Here is a 20,880-nt window from a genome sequence, read left to right as displayed (position 1 = left end):
AGTGATGGAAAAAAAAAAAAAAAAAAACGAGCAGTGGCTTTACTACCGCTTTAAGGTTTTACTGCTAAAGGGCGGCACCTCTGCGACGTGATCCAACTCTTCCGGGTAGGGGGCGCACATGTGCGCAACCACCAGCTCGCTCCGCCTGTGTTTACACACAGCACAAGCTGATCAGGGAGTACCAGGAACTCAATGTCCACCGACACCCACTGAGCATCAGGCAGAGAGACAGAACGCCCATCTGTCTATGTAAACAAGGCAAATTGCCGTTCTGACAGGAGGGAAGGGGTGGAATTTTTGTTCCTTCAAAGCAGGGAATAAATTCCATCTCTTCTCCTAGAAAAAGCACCTCCCACAGTTCACAAACACTAGTTAGGCACACAGTTAACCCTTTAATCGACCCGGATGTTAACCCCTTCCCAGGCAGTGTCATTAGGACAGTGACAGTGCATATTTTTTTAGCACTGATCAATGTATTATAGTGTTATTGGTCCCCAAAAAGTGTCAAAAGTGTCGGTAAATGTCAGAATGTCCACCGCAATATCGCAGTCCCACGATATTCCGCTAATTAGTAAACAAAAAAAACACATAGTTTGTAGACGCGATAATGTTTGCGCAAACCAATATACGCTTATTGGTATTTATTTTACCAAAAATATGTAGCAGATAACATATTGGCCTAAATTTATGAAGAAATTTGATTTTTTCTATTTTTTTATTGGATAAGTTTTATAGCAGAATGTAAACAATATTGTTTTTTTTTTATTTATTATTGTTGGCCGTTTTTTGTTTATAGTGCAAAAAAAAAAAAAACACAGGGGTGTTCAAATACCACCAAAATAAAGCTCTGATTGTGGGGGGAGAAAAGGACAAATTGTATTCATGTACAGCATTGCACGACTGCGCAATTGTCAGTTAAAGTAACGCAATGCAGTATCGCAAAAAATAGCCTGGTCATGAAGGGGGAAAATCTTCTGGAGGACAAGTGGTTAACAAGTGGTTAAAGTGGTTGTAAATCCACTTGTTGGACTTCTACCTATAGGTAAGCCTAGAATAAGGCTTACCTATAGGTAGTGCGCCGTTTAGGATATATTTCACTTGTAGTCCGCTAAAAAATTTCACTGCGCCTGCACGGGGAAGAAACAAAACAAAGTGTCGTTTCTTCCCCAGCCTGTGCCGTCAAATGTGGCTACCATGCGCATGCGCGGGAGTGACGTCACGCGGCTCTGGCGAATCACAGCGCCAGAGTCAGCGGCCCGGAAGGAAGAGGGGCCAGAAGATGGATGCTGCCTACTCTGCCAGACCGTTTTCAGCGGACATGTCCGCTCGAGATTTCTGTCTGATGGTTGTACACACCATCAGACAGAAATCCGCGTGGACACGATACGCGGTGACGTGGCCGCGCCGTCGCCGCGACGATGTGCGCAGCCCTGGAAGGTCAATGCTTCCACGCATGCATCGAATCACTTCGACGCATGCGAGGGCTTTCGGCTGAGCGGACATGTACGGTGAGTCTGTACAGACGACCGAACATGTCCGACGGATAGGCTTCCAGCGGACATGTTTCTTAGCATGCTAAGAAACATTTGTCCGCTGGAAACCTGTCCGATCCGCCGGACAATTGTCCAGGCGGCCGTACACACGACCGAACATGTCTGCTGAAACTGGTCCGCGGACCAGTTTCAACGGACATGTTCGGTCGTGTGTACAGGGTGTACAGGGCAGGGGCCTATGTCTGACATTTGTTGCTTGCAAGTTAAAATCTGTATTTTCTGCTAGAAAATTACTTAGAACCTCCAAACATTATATATATAGTTTTTAGCAGAGAATCTAGAGAATAAAATGGCGATCATTGCAATATTTTATGTCACACCGTACTTGCTCAGCAGTCATTTAATTTAATCCCTCCTTTGTACTTCAAAGTATTCAGTATGCAAAAAACGATGATTCTGAATACCACTTTTTTTTTAAATGGCGCCATTGGCAGCCAAGTAAACTGTAAGTGCCGTCGTTTCCGTGTTTACAGGGAGAAGACGGGCACAAAGCTGTTTGCGGCTTTGTGCCAGTCTCTCTCTAGCTGGCGGAAGTGCCGGAATTAGGATCGGGTCTCCCGGTTGGACGGGAGGCCTAGTAAGAACGGCGGAAGGCGTGGACGTCCCCTCTCACTTCTCCGGTATAACAGTGGAGTGGCTTTTAGCTACATCGGTTGTTATGCTTGAAGAGCCAACTGCCCGCTCTAAAAAACGGTACCGGGATGATGCCTGCAGCTCCAGGCATCATCCCGGTATAACCCCTGAAAGCCGAGGCCGCATATATATATATGTACGCTTGGTGGGAAGGGGTTAAAGCCCTGTCTGTAAGTTGTAATGTCTAGTGGTGGGAAATTTGGAGATCCCGCTGGTGGCATTGATACTGGGAAGGCACCTGTGAGTACTGGAGTGCACATCTCACTAGACGGTACAGATACTGAAGAATGAGCTGTATATACTCAATTGAAGACCTCACTGGTGGCACAATTTGAGAGTGAGCATGCATTGCATTTTACAGAAAATTAGAGAGCAGCAGATGGAAAGGGAAAGGAAATTTTTAATAACATTCAATTACAATATATAATTGCAATCGTATATGATAAATTAATTTTATTTTATTTTTTTGCTATTTTTCCCCCCACAAAAGTGGAGTTACCCTTTAAATCAAAATTGTTCCCTGTACTACTTTACTGTATAAGAAAAAAAGGACTGTAATATACCAGATTACCTATAGTAAGTTGATATTATCAATTGTTCTAAGTTAAAAAATAAAATAAAATAAAAGACAATAACAAAAATCTTTTAGTATACACAGATAACGGTATCCAGTGGTAGAGACACAAATACCTACACTGTGTTTAATGCTTGATGTGACCTCTCAATAAGAAATAGATTTTACCACCAAGGAAATGTAATTAAATAGAATTATTATGAAATGTTCCAAAAATAAACTCTGCATGAATGACAAATAACAGGCTCTGCAGGAAGACTATCTGGAAATAGCACACCAAATAGCTGCAATCTGGTTACAGCACATGTCCGGCTGCACAGGCAAGATAGATCTAGAAGACCAGAAGAAACAGGAAAGGGCTGAGGATGTCAGTTCCCTGGCACTTCAGAGGACGGGCATTATTAATTACCTGATGATCCCTTGGTCTTTAGGTGCAATAAGTGTCTGCCGAAGTCACTGCCATAAAGGTTCCCGTCATCCTGTCCTCAACCTGTAGGAAACAGATGGATAGAGACACATCATTTCTACTCTGAAATCAAAAACATAATTATTTCATGCCATTAATCTCAGGGCTACTGTCGTTTATTCTAAAAATATACTTCTGATGAGATGAGAATGTCATTTCCATTGTTTATGTATAACCATAACCAGGGGTGGACTGACAACTCATGGGGCCCCCGGGCAACAGAAGATTATGGGGATCCCGGGCTTACAGATGGCCACCACGCCAGGAGGCAGTGCAGCTAAAATCTCAGGATTTTCACATCAAAAGCATGTCGTTTTCAGACATATCAGGGACAGAAAAAGGGTAAAAAAAACACAGATTTTTACATACTGTCCCTGGTTTTATTGAGCCTGGCAACCCTGATGGGGCCCCCTAGTGGCATGGGGGCCCTCGGGCAGTGCCCGAGAGCCCCAATGGTCAGTCCGCCCCTGACCATAACTGTCCTTTGCCATTCGACACTGCCAAGTAGGTGACGCCCCTATTTCCTATCGCCCTTCTGCCTCTATCCTGCTTATGGATTATGAATCAGCGGCATCATAGGGGTGATTCGCAGATGACAAAGGAACAGATGAACCAGAAAAAGGTCCTCTTCTGTCTATGCAGAATGACAGACCTATGTAAACCAACAGATTTTGACAACAATTAGATCCATTTCACAGGGAGGATGTCCATTCCAATCAGCAAGGAATCCATGAACAGACCAGCTGCTAAATCAAAGCCGAATGGAAAGAATGTCACTTTTGTGTGTCTGTTCAGATTTCTTCTCAATGTGGAAATCACTGCTATCACATGATACCCAGTTACTGGTAATTGTAATTCGTTTTGTCCGGTGGACACAGCAGGCACAGGAGCGGCAATGCAGTGTACCCATAACAGGTTGGATGGTGTAAAGGTACGTGATCCAGCCTGGCCGTGCTGCCCGCCCACCATAAATGTACTGCGGCCGGTCTAGAAGAATATGATACCCTCAACATTGCATATTCCTGATATGTGCCTAAAGATTCAAACAAGGAAGACGTCGCTCCAGGTCAGCAATCACTACAGTCTGGATGCAAGCCACGGCTTGCCACCGATAATCAATAAGAAGAAAAGAACAGCTGCACACCACAGAAAGGTTCCAACGATTTTATTCCAAAAATGTACTCTTGTTTGAAGAAGCACGGAGGTCAGTGTGAAACACACGCCTCACCTCCTGGGTTTGGATACTCTGTCTTTGTTGCTATTTTTGGAATAAAATTGGTGTGCAGCCGTTCTTTTCCTCCTGATATGTGCCTGCTGTACTATGTACTTGTAGGAAAAAGCATTCTGTCCTCTTTGTATTGTTTCCTTTGTGTGAAATACCTGGTATTCCTGCCAGTGCCTCTGCTTTCCTATCAAAAACTGACCACACTAGGCATGGGAGCACTATGCAGTCAGTTTTCTAACTGTGCTGGGATCTCAGCCTGCTATCCACCAATAATCAGACTTGTCCTGACACACCCCCTCCTTCCTGCACAGCCATTTACTAGGAAGACCAGCATGCTGCCATTTCTCCTTCTCTAGCTCTCTGAGCTCCTTATGTAGCTGAAAACAGAGAGCAACAAAAGAAGGTATTTATAATGTTTTTTTTTATATGTACACATAAATGTTTTGCCTTTCATTGGTATTTTAAAGTAAATGGGTTGTTTTACAGAGTAGGGGTTCACATATACTTATATAATAGACCCATGTGAGGCCAATGGGCAGGTGGCCATGTGCCTGTTTATATCTTTTTACCTCCGATCTGTCACATTCGGTTCTGAAAAACCCAGAAAAGGACACAATCCTTTTTCTATTTTCTTCAAATCACACATGTGTGGTATCGCCGCGATCGTCAGAGCGAGAGCAATAATTCTAGCATTAGACCTCCTCTGTAACTCTAACCTGGTAACCGTAAAAAAAAAAAAAAATTAAAGCATCGCCTATGGAGATTTTTAGGCACTGTAGTTTTTCACCATGTGTGCAATTATAAAGCGTGACATGTTTGGTACCCATTTACTCGGCGTAACATCCTCTTTCACATTATACAAAAAAATTGGGATAACTTTACTGTTTCGTTTTGTTTCAATTCATGAAAGACCGCTGCACAAATACCGTGTGACATAAAATATTGCAACAATCGCCATTTTATTCTCCAGATTCTCTGCTAAGGATATATATATAATGTTTGGGGGTTCTAAGTAATTTTCTAGCAAAGAATATGGATTTTAACTTGTAAACACCAAATGTCAGAAATAGGCGCTTAGTCATGAAAGGGATAAACAAATGTGTGCATGTTAAATGTTGGGGTGGTGGGTCAATAGAGAATGTGAAAGATGTAGAAAAATGTTTTTAAACGAATAAAAAACTAAGAAATGTTGGAAATAGATCACTGTGGGGGTTATTTACTACAAGTGCAAAATGCAAAGTGAACTTGGAAGTGCAGTCGCTGTAGATCAGAGGGGGACATGCAAGGAAAATAAAAAACAGCATTTTAGCTTGAACATGATTGGATAATAAAATCAGCAGAGCTTCCCCTCATTTCAGATCTTCCCCTCAGATCTACAGCGACTGCACTTCCAAGTGTACTTTCAGTGCAATTTCAAGTGCACTTTGCACTTGTAGTTTGGACTTGTAGTGCAAAATGGATTTGCCTTTCGTAAATAACCCCCTATGTTTCACTTTTTTAATTGAATTACTGAAATAAATGAACATTTTGACGATATTAAAGTTTTATGAGATACACCTGTACATGCAGAGCCTTCATTTTATAGCTAAGGAATCAATGTTCAAGCTTGTCCTCCCGATATCAAATGCTTTTTCCCCCTGACCCTCATTTGAAAGAACATCTTCTCAGGCAGCCCACGGACTGATTTGACAGAACTGGCGTCTCGTCCCTTTTGGCCGTGCGCTTAAGACCAAGCTTTAGGCCATCTGGCTGTGTTATCTAAAGCATGAAAACTTGATTTTTGTTAGGGATTTTTTTTCACCCCGTCATCATATGTTTTGCACAATATTGAGAGACAGAAAAAAAAAAAAGGATAAAATGAAAAGGACAGCGTGCTAATATTAGATAGCATTTCTTTACAAGGACAGTGTGTGGAGAGAACACTAGGTTAAAGAGAGCAGAGAAATAATTCTGAGTAAAAGGCCCTCTGGATAATTCTACACAGCGCAACGAACCCAATGGGACCGATGACCTCACAGCGCAAACAAGATATGCGCTTTTTCCCCTCTAACTCCCTTTCCAGCAATAGACACAGCAGCTAAATATAGCCGGACAACTATGTTTTCTACACGACTTCTACGTCTGAGCAAGAGCGATCGCTCACACGTGGGGACTGAGATGCCGCTATTTTAGTAGCTAACCTTCTGATACTTTCTGGTAAAAATAATAGCTACAAAGCTTAGCACAACAACAGCAGGAATATAGGTGTGCAGCTAGTGATTCATCTTCATTCTTCGTCCGCATTCAACCCATCACAAAGGGCTCACAGTTCTTGTTTATTTTTCTGTTGTAGTGCTGAGCTGAGCTGAGTAGTGCAGGCAGCCCATGTTAGTGAATGGACAGGCATCAGCTGCATGAACTCACCCACACAGCCTTGTGTGACAAGTAATAAGGTATAGGTGCACAAATACGGACGCCAGGGCTCTGCGTTGGGTCCTCGACTCGCTCACTAACATATGTTGTCTGTGTGCAGCTCAGCACTAGAACAGAGTAAATAAACATACAAAAACATAGAATATCCAGGCTCAAACTTACTGACTAATCAGCAACCAACCAAATTCACCTGTCTAACTGTGTGCGTTAAATTTGCAATTTGCAAATGCATGTGTAATCTGCAGGCCCCGTCAAGGCGCTCTGTATACTGCAGTCCTAACTATAACATTGCATTTTATGTCTCCTCAGTAGGAGCACATGACTGCTGATGGATAGATAAGGGGCAGGTGACTGGAGGTAGCCCAGCCCTCATTAAAGGGGCAGGAGCACACTGCACCTGCCCCTTATCTATCCATCAGCAGTCATGTGCTCCTACTGAGGAGACATAAAATGCAATGTTATAGTTAGGACTGCAGTATACAGAGCGCCTTGACAGGGCCTGCAGCTTACACATGCATTTGCAAAGGCGTGCAATTAAACCTCTGTTTTTAACGCACACAGTTAGACAGGTGAATTTGGTTGGTTGCTGATTGGTCGGTAAGTATGACCCTGGATATTCTATGTTTTTGTATGTATATGCGCCCATTCCAGCGCTCCTTATTGTATAGACCAGTCATAGGTAGGGGCAGTGACTTTTGTTTAGAGTAAATAAAGGGTTTCTAATGTGTTACTAAACCCAAGACCCTACATTCACTATATCTGGTCTCCCACAGTACACAGAACATGGAAATGCAATCGTTTTTGTAAATATAAATTGCTAAATACCTTTTCTAATCAGCAGCTATGGCAGTCTTTTGACTTCTATCCGTGTCTGGATAAACCTTGAAGGAGTTCATTCTACTCTGAGGCTGCGGGACCCCTGACCCTCTGTCTGGACAGTGCTGATTGGCCCTGTGCTGATCACATGCACTCTCCCAAAAAAAACTAAACAAAACTATGCAGCAATACACACCAAACTGAGCATGTGCAGCTTGACCCCAAGGTTCTGTTCTTTCAGGAGATGGACTGGGGACAGTGTAGGAAGGGGAGGATCAAAGAAGACAGGATCAAAAAGCCTGTTACACAATGCAGAGGATTAATCCCTTGTGTTCCACAGTGAGTAAGCATGCTTTACTGCATATACAGGCTTATTTTACTGTTGTGGATTTAGTAACACTTCAAGGCTGCACGGAGCTGACTACCTATGTAAATAATCCCTAAAGTACCGCATTTAGGGTTGGTTCACACCAGGAATCGTACAGAAACACAATTGTGTTCTTGTACGATTTGAGTGCCGTGCATTTTCAGCCCCTTCATTTGAATGGGCTGCAATCGCATGGCATCGCACCAAAGTAGTGCATGCACTACTTTAAAAAATGCACTGCAAGCAGATTGCATAGTACTTCAGTAACATGCAATACGGTGCAGGCAAATGCACAGCTTTTAGGCCGGAATCACACTAGTGCGGTGCGAATTTCAGCTCTCTTATCTCTGCAGAGAGATAAGAGAAGTGTTCAGCAGATTAGCAACATTTTAGATGCGAATTTGGAGACCTGGGAGAAGTTACGGGTGAGAGGAGAGTGGGGGAGAAGTGTATTGAGCTGAATGAGAGAAATTCCTGAAGAGAACTGAACACATCTGCGAATCAGCTGCGTACTCATAGAAGATAATGGGCTTGAATTCGCACCTGAGCCGCACCGCAATGCCTAAAAGACGCACCCGGTTTGGCGGCAATGCGCAGTGCGAATGCATCGCACATATGTGAACCAGCCTCATTGAAAACAATGTATTTTAAAATGTTCTGCGAATTGGATGCATTTAAGGTGCACTCAATTCGCATAGGTGTGAACCTGGCCTCAGGGTGTCAGTGGCATTGCACTGACACCCATTGCAGATCACAACAGCAGTGCCTTTTGAACGTGGGTCTCCAGCTCCATGTTCTGGTGTGAACAAGCCCTTATGGCTAGAACACATTATAAGAAAATTGGGCTAACGTTTTCATCTGAGGAACGATCGTATGATTTTCTGATAGGGCGTACACAACTTTCAACAGCTGATTATGACTTTCCGAACGAAAATTTCCGAAGGGACAAACTCCAAAAATGTTCTCATACAGGAACAGTACAAACGATTTTCATTTAAAGCGGAGTTCCACCCAAAAATAGAACTTCTACTTTAAGTACTCACGACCCCCTGACATGCCACATTTGGTATGTACATTTTTTGGGGGGGATCGGGTACCTGGTTTTGACAGGTACCCAGCTCCCACATACTCTCTTGCCGCGGCGTAGAACGGAAATTAATCTCTCCACCCTCCCTCCCTGCAATCTTCTGGGAAACGTCACAGGACCCAGAAGATTGCCTGGCCATTCACGACTCGCGCATGCGCAGTGCGCACCTGGCTGTAAAGCCGCAAGCTGTCACAGCCGGCACCGTGGAGAGGAGGGGGGAGAAAGGCGAGGATTCGGGCGGCTGCATCGCTGGACCGTGGGACAGTTCTGTTTATTAAAAGTCAGCTGCCACACTTTTTGTAGCTGCTGACTTTTAAATGGGTGGAACTCCGCTTTAACGTGAACTGTTTTCATATGAATTTCGTAGCAGAAAAATCAGAAACGAAAGACTGCGCATGATCAGAAACAATAAACAGTAAAAAAAAAATAGCCTTTGTCGTACGAGAATTTTCATACATTATTTCCTTCCTCGGTTCCGACTTGCTGTGAAACAACAAGGAAAATCGGACGATCGTTCGCCTGATTTTCCTATACTGTGTACCTCACTTAACACAGCTAACGCTTGGCACTGTAAATCCCCTCTAAGACAGTTGTCATTAGAACAAGTATGGTGGTGGCAGCAGCAGTGGTGGCTGGTGGTATATATATTTTTTTTTTGGGGGGGGGGGGGCGGGGCGGTGGCGGCAAACAATCCCCCCGCCGCTACTCCCCGGTCAATCACAGGCACCCCCCTCTGGTCACCAGCCCTGCACTCACTTACCCCATATAGGTTGCGGGCAGGTGGCAGCTTCACCCTACATCTCCTCCCTCCTCCTCTGTGGCCAATAGGATCGCTTCTCCTCTTGGCCAATCGGGTGATAAGACCCGCTTCCTGATTGACCAGGACAAGAATCAAGAAGACAATAACGAATATGAATCCTCTCTTGTCACACAAATGCGTGGGCTCTGGTCGCAGTGCTCTGCACCCCGAGCCCACAATTTTTTAAGCCAATTAGAGCCTCATGCTCTAATCATGTGCTTCTAAAAAAAAAACGCCCTGCATGTAGATTAGAGGCTGGGCGCGCATGGATTATTGGGGGGTGGGGGGGCGCCCCTGCACTCTGTATGGACAGGCTGCTACTGGGCAGCAGTGGACTGAGTGACGAGGGGAGGGGGGGGGGGACACATTTAGGAGGTGATAAGTCTGTCATATTATGCTGGTCCAAAAAAATTGTACATATTGAAATGAAGCCCTTTTAATACACCTGGGATTACATAGCAGATCTAGATACATTTTAAGGGATTTCACACAAAAAAATTAGCTGACTCGGTGATGGCAAGTAAGAACCTTCTAAGAAAGGATTTTCTTACAAGTGTATGGCCAGCTTTAGGTCTCTCTCTGTTGTCCGTATGCAAGTATGCTGTATATGTCCATGTTTCCTTATTGGTGTTTATTTTATGTTTTTATTATTTCACTATCTACTGCCTATTGATTTGTAGATGAATGTGGAAACCCATCAACTAATGTATTGCAACTGACTGAGTTAAGAAAGCCCTGATTAAAGAGGAACTGCAGTCTGCCCACATAATTTGTAATAAAAATATCTTTGCCATTTTGAAGCTTCTCGCCAAACACTATGCATAACATTTTATATACACTGTGATTCTGTACTTGTCAAATATGCTGCAGAAATCTCCCTCCAATAAGTCTGGCTGCAACCATTTTAACTGTGGGCAGCTGAAGCTGCTGCCTGTTCACTTCCTGGATTTACACCGACACATTCCCCCCTTGCTTCCTGGAAAACTCTCATAAGAGTGAGCTGTGCATGATGTCATAAGCCTAGGCTTTTTACCAGACAAGAAACAGGAAGTGGGCTCTATAAGGTATTTACTGTCAGAAAGAAAAATGTTGAATGAAGGTCCGCTTTAAAGTGGATAAATGTGAAACGCGTTGATAGGAGCTTGCACAGTACTGCTGTATTTGTAGGGATGTTTTGTGGTTCAGTAATTCAATATTTGTAATGCCGCGTACACACGGTCGTTTTTTGTGATGAAATGTTTTTCATCATGAAAAAAAACGAAGTTTTTCTAACTTCAGCATAAAAAACAACGTTGCCCACACACCATCGTTTTCTGAAAATTCTCTAGCAAAGTGCGGTTACGTACAACACGTACGACGGCACTCTGTTCCATTCAAGCTCCCGTCTCACAACTTGCTTCTGAGCATGCGCGGGTTTAAAACTTCGTTTTAGCCCACATACGATCATTTTTTATGACACAAAAAACGACATTTTGAAAAACAACATAAAAAATTGAAGCATGTTCGAATTTTTTTTGGTCGTTTTTTAGAAGACAAAAAACGATGTGAAGCCCACACACGATCATTTTAAATGACGTTTTTTAAAACGTTGTTTTATTTTATCACAAAAAACGACCGTCTGTACGCGGCATTATGGTTTGTGTAGTTATATCTCTGGAAGTGGGGCTGTTAAATATATATTAAGTGAAGATATAAAAATAATGCCTGCACATTAAAAAGTCCCCTTTGCGTGTATATTTTGGTTCCTAAACATAGTGTTATGGGGATGGTAGGAAAATGTAGGTATGGTATCCACCTTTGAATATTCCACTCAATGGATACAATACAAATGTTACTTTAAAGTGTTTGTTAAGGCATTGCACACAGCCACTGCCAGCCCCTCTGCTAGGATTACATGATATATATACTATATGCCATTTTCTAAAATTCTTCTTATAAATACTGTTTTTCTTATCCCTACTCAGTGGTCACGTGACCGCCCGGCGCTGTCTTCCTCTAATGTAATTGTATTACAGAGGGGCTGAGCTCTTCCTCCGACATCTGCAGAGTGGTCACGTGACCTCCCTCTGTAATACAAACATCGGAGGGAGACAGCGCCAGGTGGTCACGTGACCACTGATCAGGGATAAGAAAAACAGCACTTATAAGAAGAGGTTTTCGAAAATGGCATATAGCATATACATCATGTAATCCTAGCAGAGGGGCTGGCATTGATTGGGAGCAGTAATGTGCGAGCTGCTCGGAACGGTGATAGAAGGGGAGGGGAGGGGTGGCTCGGCTCACACACAGAGCTGTGGATGACGGAGGCACGTAAACTGACCACGGTGTCAGGGCTTAGCAGCCATAATGCACTGTGGTCAGTTTACAGGGGGGAGGGCAGAAACTGGCAAGATCAGCTTGGTGTTACAGGGGGCAAATTACACAGCACAAGTACTGTGCTGTATAACATGCTGTAAAGAAACAGGATTACATTTTTTTCCGGGGGTTAACAAATGCTTTAATACTTCAACACAGAATGACATTTCTGTTACACAGAATAGTGACCATATAATACTGACAGTCCTATTTATTAATAGTACTATATACTGTAGTATTAACCGCTTTCTGACCTTTCTGGTCAGCGTGATCCCATGAGCCGTCGTAGCTGTACGTCGGCTCCTTTAAGCGGGATAGCAGGCCCGCTCCCGATTTCAATCGCGGGGGTGCCAAAGCTTGTGACCGGCAGTCGCAATGACTGCCGGCCACGAGCGATCGTGGGCACGAGAGGCAGAACAGGGACGTGTGTGTGTAAACACACAAATCCTTGTTCTGTTCTGTGAGGAATGACAGATCTCGAATTCCGAATAGCTAGGAACCACAATCTGTAATTTCCTCTAGGTCAGTCCCATCCCCTTACAGTTAGAAACACACCTAGGGAACACAATTAACCCTTTGACCGACCCCTTCCCTGCCAGTGACATTTATACAGTTATCAGTGCATTTTTATAGCACTGATCGCTGTATAAATGCCAATGATCCCATAAATGTGTCAAAAGTGTCCAATATAATGTCGCAATCCCGATAAAAATCGCAGATCGCCGCCATTACTAGTAAAAAAATAAAATAATAATAAAAATGCTATAAATCTATCCCCTATTTTGTAGATGCTATAACTTTTGCACAAACCAATCAATATAGGCTTATTGTAATTTTTATTACCAAAAATATGTAGTAGAATACGTATCTAAACTGTGTCTAAACTGAAAAAAAAAAATCGCTTTTGAAAATATTGTGTTATTTTTCAAAATTGTCGCTCTTTTTATGTTTATAGCGCAAAAAATAAAGACCGCAGAGATGATCAAATACCACCAAAATAAAGCTCTATTTGTGGGGGGAAAAGGACGTTAATTTTGTTTGGGTGCAGCATCGCACAATTGTCTGTTAAAGCGACGCAGTGCCGAATCGCAAAAAATGGCCTGGTCATTCAGCAGCAAAATCTTCCGGGGCTGAAGTGGTTAAGATAATGTATCTTACTGAACATCCTACTTCTGCTATGACAAATCAGCCAGCGAAACATTACATGCAAAACCATGCTATTTTAAGTGATTGCTACTGAATGGCCTACAAAGAAACAACCTAGTAAACAAATATGCATAATGAGCATACCAATTATCATTTATATTACCACAAACAAAAAAGAAAAAAAAAATCATAAATTGTTCTACATCTGTAAATCCAATGACTATATACTGTAGGCCATGATAATATTCAAGGCTTTCTTTTGGTCTAATTGCATTTACAACTACTTTATTCCCACTACAACATATCTAGCATAGTTATGCATTCTCCTTATTTATTTTTATATTTTCCCTCCAGAATAACAGGAATTTACCTCAGAGACTGCAAGATGGCCTCTATAAGACAATCATTTTCTACTTGATCCACAGCTGGAGGCCATGTCATACATCTGCACACTGCTCCAATATTCACTTCATTCCTTATTATTCCATCAACGGCATTTATATCTGTCACAAAGCAGCTCCAACTAACTGCTCCACCCTTCAGGGCCATTGTAAGTATGGTGGGGATCAACATTTGGAATTAAAATGACATTTCTTCAAACATTTGATGACCAGAAAGCTTCACTGAAAGGCACCACACATTCAGTCTTTCCTACAACAAATAGCACTAAATACACTGAACTCAAACATCTAAACCCAATGACCAAAATGTCATTTAAGCTTTATCCACTTCAGCCCCAGATCATTTGGCTGCCAAATAATCGGGCCTTTTTTGCGATTCGGCACTGCGTCGCTTTAACTGACAATTACGCGGTCGTACGACGTGGCTCCCAAATAAAATTGACGTCCTTTCTTTCCCCACAAATAGAGCTTTCTTTTGGTGGTATTTGATCTCCTCTGCGGTTTTTATTTTTGCGCTATAAACAAAAATAGAGCGACAATTTTGAAAAAAAAAACAATATTTTGTACTTTTTGCTATAATAAATATCCCCAATTTCTTTTTAAAAGGCACATTTTTTTCTCAGTTTAGGTCAATACCTATTCTTCTACATATTTTTGGTAAAAAAAAAAAAAATCGCAATAAGTGTATATTGAGTTTGCACAAAAGTTATAGCGTATTTTTTTTTACTTGTTATGGCGGCGATCTGCGATTTTTATCGTGACCTCGACAATATGGCGGACACATCGGACACTTTTGACGCTATTTTGGGACCATTCACATTTATACAGCGATCAGTGCTATAAAAATGCACCGATTACTGTATAAATGTGACTGGCAGTAAAGGGGTTAACCAGTAGGGTGCGGGGAACGGGTTAAATGTGTCCTAGGGAGTGATTCTAACTGTTAGGGGGCGTGGCTTACTGTGATACGTCACTGATGGCTGCTCCCGATGAGAGGAAGCAGACAATCAGTGCTGTCACCAGACAGAACAGGGAGATGCCTTGTTTACAAAGGCACCCCCCCCCCCTGTTCTGCTGTTCCGTGACACGATCGAAGAACACCGGCGGACATCGAGTCCGCAGGTCCCGCGGGCACAGTCACGGAGACCGAGGCGGGCGCGCTAGGGGGCAGGTTCAAAGCAACATATATACAGGCAACACATTTCTTTGCCTGCTCGTGCCATTCTGCCGACGTATATCTACGTGAGGCGGTCAGCAAGCGGTTAACATATTCATGCAATTTTAAAAGTTGATTCTAATTCTTTAAAATATGCAGCTTTTAAAAAAATAATACCTGATTGTGCAACGTTTCTTATTATGGATGTTTAATGGTTGTCACCCTGTCACAGGCACCTCTGCTTGAGACTACGCATGGCCATGTCATAGTTCATTAGCATCAGTAAGGTTTGCCATACATTATACAATTTTCTTGTACAATTTTCCTTTAGATTTACCAAAACCATATAATCTGATGTCGAATCGAACACTTTCAATTTGTATGCAGTTGGGCAAGCCCCTGTACTACATACCGTATTTATCGGCGTATACAGTGCACTTTTTTGCCCTGAAAATCAGGGCAAAATCGTGGGTGCGCGATATACGCCGATACCCACTTCCCGCGCCGAGTTTGAACCACTGCGCCTGTATAGTTTGAGCGCAGTACACTCTGGTATAGTCTGGCAGGCTCGGCTCCTCTCACGGTCACGTCCTGGACGTACAGGACGCAAAGGACGTGACCGCGAGAGGAGCCGAGCCTGCCCGATTATACACGAGTGTACTGCGCTCGGTATATGCCGGCGCAGTGGTTCAAACTCAGCGCGGGAAGCGGGGATCGAGCGGGGAGGACACCGCGATGGCCGCAGAAGGACGCCGGACCCGACGAGGAGGACACCACCAAAGCCGCAGATGGACGCCGGACCCGACAAGGCCGCCGATGGACGCCGCGCAAGACACCAAAACTGTAAGTACTAAAATGTTTTTTTTTTACAGGAATGCGGGTCCACATTAGGGGTGCGCGCTATATGCCGGAGCGCGCAATACCACGATAAATACGGCAATTGAAGGTAAATCTAAAGGAAACTGAACAAGAAAATTGTATAATGTATGGCCAGCTTTAGCCAGTCCTGAACAATGATATGCAGCCTACACTGGAGTGACTACATGTACTGCAGATAGAAAGTAGCTGATGGAAGTCAGCAGCAATGAACAAAATATCTAAAAGGTGGTATTATAGGAAACAAAATGGTGGGTTGTTTGATATACACAGTGGTGTAGAAAATTAAGACTTAAGCTGGCCTTACATTATACAATTTTCTTATTCAATTTCCTTTAAATTTACCTTCAAATATGTAGTGCAAGGGCCTACCTCAGGGATAGACAACCTCTGCCCTCCAGCTGTAATTAAACTACAAGTCCCATGAGACATTGCAAGACCCTGACAATCACATGCACGACTCCTAGAGGCAGAGGCATGATGGGATTTGTAGTTTCATCACAGCTGAAGTGCCGAGGTTGCCTACCCCTAGCCTACCTGAGTGCATACAAATTGAAAGTGTTTTGGTTTGACCTCATATTATATGGTTTTAGCAAATCTAAAAGGAAAATTGTATAATATATGGCCAGCCTTACTCCAAGTTAGTTTTCATGCCTTGTTCAATATAACAAGCAGAGGAACAGCAGATGCAGCTGAATGGTTAGAAAGTTAGAAAATGAAAGGAAGTTCCAGTTCTTGCATGTAGGATCTTGGAAGTACATTGTCACAGCACACAGCGTGTAACCACAGAGATCTGAACCATACTATTAAAAATAATGAGGACAAGAACTGAGTGAAGCTAAAATTATACCGTTAATCTACAACCCTGATTACCAAAAAAGCTGGGAGGCTGTGTAAAGGTCTACATAAAAAAACAGAATGCAATGATTTGCAAATCTCATAAACCCATATTTTATTCACAATAGAAAATAGAAAACATATCAAAAGTTTAAACTGATAAAATTTACCAATGTAAGAAAAAATACTGTCATTTTGAAATTGATGCATAGTAGCCCATTATGCTTTACCTTTAGATAGATAGATAGATAGAGGATGTAACACCCATCAGGGTTTACTTCCTCTTTAAGAATAGCCATCTCCCCTTTTTCAAGGGACCAAACGTAATTGGACAATTGAATCAAAAGCCGTTTCATGGCCAGGTTTGGGCTACTCCTTCGTTATTTCTTCATCAATTAAGCAGGTAAAAGGTCTGGAATTGTTTCGAAGTGTGGTATTTGCATATGGAATCTATTGCTGTGAACCTACATCATGCGTTCAAAGGAAATGTCCATGCAAGTGTAACCGGCAATTGTAGGGCTTCAGAAATTAAACAAATCCATCATAGCAGCAACATTAGGAGATGCCAAATCAACAGTTTGGTACGTTCTGAGGAAAGAACGCACTGGCGTATCATTGTCAAAGTCTACAATTAAGAGAAAACTTCACAAAGAAAAGCCAGATTAGACTTTGCCAAAAAACATCTAAAAAAGCCAGACCAGTTCTAGAAAAGCATTCTTTGCACAGGTGAAACTAAGATTAATCTGTACCAGAATGATGGGAAGAAAAAAAAGTGTGGCGAAGGCTTGGAACAAACAGCTCATGATCCAAAGCACACAACGTCATCTGTAAAACATGGTGGAGGCAGTGTGATGGCATGGGCATGCATGGCTTTCAGTGGCACTGGGTCATTAGTGTTTATTGATGATGTGACAGAAGCAGCCCGATGAATTCTGCAGTGTTTAGAGATATACTGTCAGCCCAGATTCAGCCAAATGCAGCAAAGTTGATTGGATGACGCTTCACAGTACAGAAGACAATGATCCAAAACACACTGCAAAATCAACCCAGACGCTTTTGATTCAAAATAAGTGGAATATTCTGCAATGGCTGAGTCAATCACCTGACCTCAACCCAATTGAGCATTTCACTTGATGAAGGCAAAACTAAAGACAGAAAGACCCACAAACAAAGAACAACTGAAGACAGTAGTTGGAGCCTGGCAGAGCATCAGAAAGGAGGAAACCCAGTCTATGGTAATGCCCATGGGTTTCAGACTTCAGGCAGTCATTGCCAGTGAAGGATTATCAACAAAATATAAAAAATGAACATTTTATTTATGATATTTATTTGTCCAATTACATTTGAGCCCCTGAAAATAGGGGGGCCGTGTATAAAATGGTTGCAGTTCCTAAAATGTGTACTTGGTATTTATAAAATGTTATTTGTGAACAAAGATCAACAAATCCAAGCACCTCGTCCCATATAATACAAAATGAATAAAAGGAGGAAGGGTACCTAGGGAACCCAGGGACTATTAAGATGGTGCTAATAGAAAGTCAACAACAAGGGAATATAGAAAAATAGAAAATAATTTTATTTTTTACAGATAATAAATATATATAAAAAAACACCAATCAAGATGAAAAGAATACATGATCTCCAAAGACATATTAGGAAGACCAATTGAAGCATTGACTTGTGTACTTGCTCGACATGTTAGCAAAACATGTCGAGCAAGTACACAAGTCAATGCTTGAATTGGTCTTCCTAATATGTCTTTGGAGATCATGTATTCTTTTCATCTTGATTGGTGTTTTTTTATATATATTTATTATCTGTAAAAAAATAAAATTATTTTCTATTTTTCTATATTCCCTTGTTGTTGACTTTCTATTAGCACCATCTTAATAGTCCCTGGGTTCCCTAGGTACCCTTCCTCCTTTTATTCACTTGGTATTTATGTTTGACCCCTTGAATTAAAGCTGAAAGTCTGAAAACGTCCTAGGTGACATTTGCTATCCAAGTCTTGGGATTTGTCCAACTCTATTGATTTTATTCTGTGCCATGCATTCCTAATCAATGAATGTGATGGCCCAGCACATACACCATAAATGCACGCTCGCTGTAAAGTATGTACAATAACATCCGGTTTAGGAGTGGTCTAATGTGAGTGGAATGATCTGTTTAAAATCAAGCAGAAGACAGACTCGTATAATAACACGTTAAAGGAATTTCTCGCTAACCAAAATAAACAATGACTATTTTTGGCACAACCGACTTTGGAGTGACATAAAATAGCATTTACTTATCTTTACACTCACAGAGCTGTTATCTTACATGTATGAGGTCATGTACACAAACCTATGAACAGTATGAGATCCCTATAGCAACTTCAACACAAAACACATTTTTCCAATAATAACGCCTCAAAAGAAATCCCATATAATGTTAAGGGAAAAGGATCTCTGAACGTCCAACAGTTCGGAATTCTAAAGCGACGGTAAACCCAAAAATTGGTTTTCACCAATCTACCGTGTTTACCCGAAAATAAGCCTGGGTCTTATATTAATTTTGGCAACAAAAGACACAGTAGGGCTTATTTTTGGGGTAGGTCTTACCATGTAATGTGCTGTCTTCTTTTCCCCTCTCTCAACCTGCCTGTTAGGAATCCCCAGTGTGAACTTAGTTAAAATGCTTTTAAAATCTTGTAATCCACTCTATTACTATAGTATATAATGTACAATGTGTGTATTTCTGTAATATAATTGTGCCAAATACCCTCATTATAGCACCGCTCTGCGCTTTTGTGACCTGCCGGAAGCTCTCTTCCCTGCATTTATGTTACAGAAACACACACATTGTACATTGTGTACTAATGTAATAGAGTGGGTTATAGGATTTTAAACCAGGGCTTATTTTCGGGGTAGGGCTTATATTGCAGTCCTCCTGTAAAATTAAGCTAGGTCTTATTTTAGGGGTAGGTTTTATTTTCGAGGAAACAGGGTAGGTGGAGAACTTTCTTACTAATCAAATTAGTGAGCACTGTATAGAAAAATGTATCTCATTTTGTTTTTCTACCAGGTCACATGATCCCTTGTTCATTCTCAGCTCTGCAGGGCCGGGGCAGTAGGCGGGACCAAACTTTACTTATTATGCTACACAATAAAATTATTGATCGGCCACAAATACAGTTAAGTTGTGATAAATAATGTAGCCTGAAATTTTCCTAAAATTGTCTATAGTTAGATGATTTTCCTATTTTCTTACTAGATTTTCAGTCTGCTGCCAGTCTTTCCCGCAGCCGCTGTCACTCACACGATCTTGCTCGCCACAGCCAGCCAGTTGTGCATTTGACTTCTGAGAGGCAGGTGGGGAATAATAAGCTAGGTATACACTAAATTATTATTATTTTTTTGTTCAATCAGAGGTTTAAATGAAAAAAAACACCCAAAAAACTCTTCCTACATCTACACACGTAATGTGGATGGCAGGGCAGCAGCTGATTGAATTCTAGCTTTCCAGCAGGACCATTCGACAGAAACTGGTCTAACTATGGGCTTTTGTTAAACAAGACAGGGCCAAAATTTCACAGGTTCTTCTGGATAAATGAATACCCAGCTTTAGACCTTGCAATGATAAAGGGGCTTGACAGGCCTGCAGATCATTACCACTGCTAAGGCCCCTTTCAGACAGAGCAGATCTGCTCAAGGAGATCTGCCTGCTCAGCAGGGGATCTGCCCTCTATGGGGCAGCCACATCCCTATCCATCTGTTAGCAGATTTTTTCAGATCGGATGACATCTGCTGCCCCATAGAAAACAATGGGTGGTCTGATCGGGTCTGCCTGAAAAACAGACAGATGGACCCTATCGGTCTTCTGGTGTGAAGGGGGAACAAGGGAAAACAATTGACTGGCAGGATGGCTTAGGCATGGACATCAAGAAACAAAAAAAAAAAAAAGAGTGGGTGGGGGGGCGGGGGACGACATTGTTTTACAAATTTACTGTCTGATTTTAGAGATTTTAGAGCAAAAGGAAAAAATAAATAAAAATAAAGTTTCAACATGTTCAGCTCTTTGTATCCAAGATGGACTTATTCCAGTTCTGTCTTCTGGCAAATAGTATGCTTAATAAATGATCATATTTCTTTCTGCAAGTATCCTTCTTTAAAATTACTTAGTTTTTAGTGATCTGAAG

General features: G+C 42.0%; 1 protein-coding gene across 13 annotated transcripts in view; it reads right to left on the bottom strand.

Annotated features, from left to right (window-relative positions):
- PITPNM2 (phosphatidylinositol transfer protein membrane associated 2) overlaps positions 1-20,880 on the bottom strand; it is a 439,829-nt gene that overhangs the window by 363,052 nt on the left and 55,897 nt on the right. For all 13 annotated transcript variants that reach the window (XM_040347315.1, XM_040347302.1, XM_040347306.1 and 10 more), the window contains exon 2: positions 3,170-3,250. The gene's annotated coding sequence lies outside the window, so the exon portion shown is untranslated. The remainder of the gene's footprint in view (positions 1-3,169; positions 3,251-20,880) is intronic.

This window comes from Rana temporaria, chromosome 1 (genome assembly GCF_905171775.1).
Source record: "Rana temporaria chromosome 1, aRanTem1.1, whole genome shotgun sequence".
Classification (NCBI taxonomy): domain Eukaryota; kingdom Metazoa; phylum Chordata; class Amphibia; order Anura; family Ranidae; genus Rana; species Rana temporaria.
This window is presented reverse-complemented; position numbering and strand designations above follow the sequence as displayed.